The sequence below is a fragment of the Vicugna pacos genome, unplaced genomic scaffold (assembly GCF_048564905.1).
Source record: "Vicugna pacos unplaced genomic scaffold, VicPac4 scaffold_19, whole genome shotgun sequence".
NCBI classification, from domain to species: Eukaryota; Metazoa; Chordata; class Mammalia; order Artiodactyla; family Camelidae; genus Vicugna; species Vicugna pacos.
Window position 1 is genome coordinate 55,938,119 of NW_027328740.1, and position 4,224 is coordinate 55,942,342.

The 4,224-nt window shown below is 46.1% G+C and overlaps 1 pseudogene; it reads left to right on the forward strand.

Moving 5' to 3' along the window:
* Positions 1-1,046: 1,046 nt before the first annotated feature.
* LOC102545858 (olfactory receptor 5G9-like) lies at positions 1,047-1,984 on the forward strand (annotated as a pseudogene).
* Positions 1,985-4,224: the final 2,240 nt, after the last annotated feature.

Genomic DNA, 4,224 nt, shown 5'->3' on the forward strand with positions numbered 1-4,224 from the left:
CAGGATCTGTGAAGACACAGGAAACATTTCCACAGTGTGAAAAAGGAAAGGGCACAGTCTGTTTTGACCAATACATGTTCTAAGCCCTTTTCTGCCATTTTCTAGCATTATGAGCATGCCTTGATCTTCAGTCTTCCTCTTATGTAAAGTGAAATAATGGGGGGAGGGTAAAGCTCAGTGGTAGAATGTGTGCTTAGCATGCACGAGGTCCTGGGCTCAATCCTCAGTACCTCCATTAAAGAAATAAATAAAAAATAAAGAAGTTAATTAATTAATAAACTTAATTACCTCCCCCATCAAAGTAAAATAAATAAAAAGTAATAAAATTAAAAATCAAAGATAGCATTAAAAATAAGGTGATATAATGATATTTAGTTTTCAGGATTATTAAAGGGACTACATAAGGCAAAAATACGTACAATTATTCTGCACTTATCTCAGTTCTTAATAAGATGCTGTTACATGCTTTGCATGCATTATCTCATTTAATCCTCACAACAATTTACAACATAGTTGTTACTATTATTAATCCTGCTCCACAGATGAAGAAAAGTCATGGTTCCCAGGGTCAGACAGGTAGGTTCCCGGGCCAATGGAGAATATACACTTAACCTTGGGTTGTATCATCACCAAGTGCACAGCATTCAGCCTGAAATGGAGTGTCTGCTCCTTCTTCTCCAGCTTGCCTCATTTCCACTCTCCTGCATCCCTTCACCAGGTGTGCGTCCACCTGGTGAACTCACTGAAGCTGCAGTTACTGGGTGTTTATTGTGGAACTATTGCTGCTATCAGTTAGTTACAGGGACTCGAGCTTCTAGGCTGATGTTTTCTCATCCATATGTTGACAGCGTTCTATAGAGTCTTAAAATATTGTAGCTTCAGGTCTGATCTTTTGCGCTGGCTTCTATCTTGCCTGTATTTCCTTGGCCATAGTGTGTAGCTAAGTCATATCCTCTCCAATGCTCTCCTGTGTCCTCCTTTTGAAGATACGCTCACCCAGTCTGTTGTGATGCCTCTGCTCTCCGCGGTGGAAACCAGCATCGGTCATGGTCAGTGAAAACTACACGCGGGTCACTGAGTTCATTTTCAGAGGTTTGAATTACAACCCCAACTGCAGTTGCTTCTCTTCCTGCTCTTTCTGAGTTTCTACGTCATCAACCTAACCAGAAACTTGGGGATGGTTGCTCTGCTACAGATCGATGCCTGCCTTCACACGCCCATGTACTTTTTCCTTAGCCACCGGTCCTTTGTGGACATGTGCTTCTCCTCAGCCAGCCCCAAGATGCTCGCTGACTTCTTTGTGAAGAGGAAAGCCATCTCTTTCCTGGGCTGTGCTTTGCAGCAGTGGTTCTTTGGGTTCTTTGGGGTGGCAGAGTGTTTTCTCCTGGCATCCATGGCCTATGACCTCTATGTCACCACCTGCAACACATTATTGTATACAGTTGCCATGTCCCGGAGACTCTGTATCCAGCTGGTGGCTGGTCCCTATGCCATCAGGTTCATGAACACTATGATGCACACAACAAATGCATTTTACCGCCCTTTTTGTGGCCTCAATGTCATCAATTATTTCTTCTGTGATATGTCCCCCCCTGCTTTCCCTCATGTGCACTGACACCAGGCTCAACAAGTTAGTTGCCTTTGTGGTGGCAGGAGCTGTGGGAGTCTTCAGCAGCCTGACCATCCTGGTCTCCTATGTCTGCATTCTCATCGCCATCCTGAAGCTCCTCTCTGCCGAGGGGAGGCACAAAGCCTTTTCCAACTGCCGTCTCACCTGATGGCTATCTCCATCCTGTATGGTACTCACTTCTTCATTTGTGTGCGGCCTAGTGCAGTTTTCTCCCTGGATCTCAATGAAGTGGTGTCGGTGTTTTACACTGCAGTCATCCCCATGTTGAAGCCACTTATCTACAGTTTGAGAAATAAGGAGGTCAAATGTGCCATCCACAGGATGGTCACAAAGAGGAAGTTCTGTAGGGCCTAGATTCTTATCTCCAAAGGACACTGGGGGAGGAATCAAAGAGCACAGGCCAATTGTGTAGATTCCTAAGATTCCAGGCCACCTGAGGGTGGGGGCTTGGTGGCACCCCTTTACCCATTCATCCAGCCAATTATTCATTCATCTGGTCTCTCGATGTGGATTCATTAAACCGTGCATGTGATCTTCTATTACCATTCAAACCCACACCCACTTAATTTTGTTTCTCTCAGACACCTCACAGTCCAATTTTTTTGAAACAATGTTATTATTTAATATCAGTTACTAATTGTTTAAATCATCCCACTAATACATTTTCTTTTTCTGCTGACTTCTTGGCAAATGTTCTAATTCCCAAAAATGGGAATTTAAAAATTTTTGTGCTGGGTTTTACATGCACATCTAGCTCCCTTCAATAGGCATCTGTACAAAAATATGGTGTGGGGTTTTATGTTTAACCTCATAAGGGAATGAAGCTCTTGGCTGTACACACCACTCTGGGGGACGGCCTTGAGCAAAGGACTATGTGTGTGTCAGGAACTGAAGATGGGCCTGTGTTCAACTCCGACAGATGGGCCCTGTTTACAGTAATAAAGGCCCTAGTGTTTATCTCTGATACATTTCATACCTGAAAGGGCTTCTGACTGAATGGGGTAAGACTGTATTTTCTCAGGATTCAATTTTCTGGTAGAAGTTTAGAGGATTAACTAAGCATCTCTGGTTTGGGGCTTGGTTGTACATAGGACAGCACCTTCTGAACCCTGAGAATGAAGTCCTTCCCCAGTCAGGAACGTACAGGGAAATGCCATGGCTGGAGTTAGGCTCACAGTCTAGATCTGCCTGTTTTTAGTAAGGTCGGTACATTTGTAGCATCATGAGGAATCGCATCCATGCAGCTCAATTGGATGGTTTTGACTCCTGTGCATGTTGAGTGCTGGGCAGCCTTCCAGTCTGAGTGCAGTGACGGACCACCACTGAACAGGGAGAGTGGTCACCCTGCCAGGGTCTTCCCATTCTCTTAGAGACCCAGGAAGTGTGCCCCTTCTATCTTACCTCTCTTGGTCTGACTGTGCCTTTTCACTTTGGGATGAAGGGGCCAAAAAGAGACAGCATTTCACTGAGGAAATGCATCAGCATTTGTAGATGACATTACAGTGTCATGCTATAGAAATGTCCTCAGAGGTTATAGGATAGCAGGTCTAAGATGTGCTAATGTTCACCACCCTTTTGGTGTACCCCTCAAGCCCATAACAAGATAAATGGAAGTACTGATATTGTCTACCTTATCATAAGACCCTATAAAGATTAAACTAGAGAAGGCATGTGGAATTTCTTCATAAACTGTAAACATATCTTGCTGCCTCCTCATAAAATCTATTCAAGTGAATGACCCTGCCCTGGGACTGGATGGGCTGGCCCCATTTACCAGTTAGCCTGCTCTAGCCTAGGACCCAGCTTCACACACCAGTGGGCAGGCATCAGCTGTGAGAAAACTGTAGCTTCACAGCCTATGGACCCAGGCCACACACTAGTAGGCTAGACCCTGCCCAGGGACCAGCTGGGCACTGGCCCACCCACTAGAAGGCTAACACAAGCTTCAAGACACTCAGACCCCTGCAGCCAACTGTGTAAGGAACTGACCCCACCCACCAGGAATTCAACACCAGCTCTGGGACCCCTGGTCCCTGCAACCAGACCCCAAGACCCAGTTCTGCCCACCAGTAGGCTGCCATGAGCCCAGGACTACCAGTGGGTGGCAACAGCCCTGGGATCTCTTTGACCCTGACTCCACCTACCAGTAACCCAGCACTAGCCCCTGGGCCCCCAAGGATTCCACAGTCAACCACCTCCTGACCATGTTCCACCAGCCAGTGATTTGGTAACTAACAGGACTAGGGGTCAACCAAGCCTACAAGGCTGCCTCCGCAGTCTGCCCACCACAGACCCTCACAGCCCTCATGGGGGGGACCCCTAGGGCACAGAGCCCTGGTGATGAGAGAGGTGTGCTCTGCTGGGACACATATGGGACAAGCTCCTACAAATGGCAACTTCTCCAAAGTTGGGAAAAGTTACCTACCTACCAGGTACATAAAAATATAAACAACAACTTAGGCAAAAACCACTTAGTGGAAACAGAAACATTTTCAAACCAAGGTGTTATAGGGTAAGTGCACAGTGTTTCAGATTCCTCAATATTTCTTCCTTTCCAGGAGTTTGCAATGTGGTAATGGGAAGGGGAGTGGAGG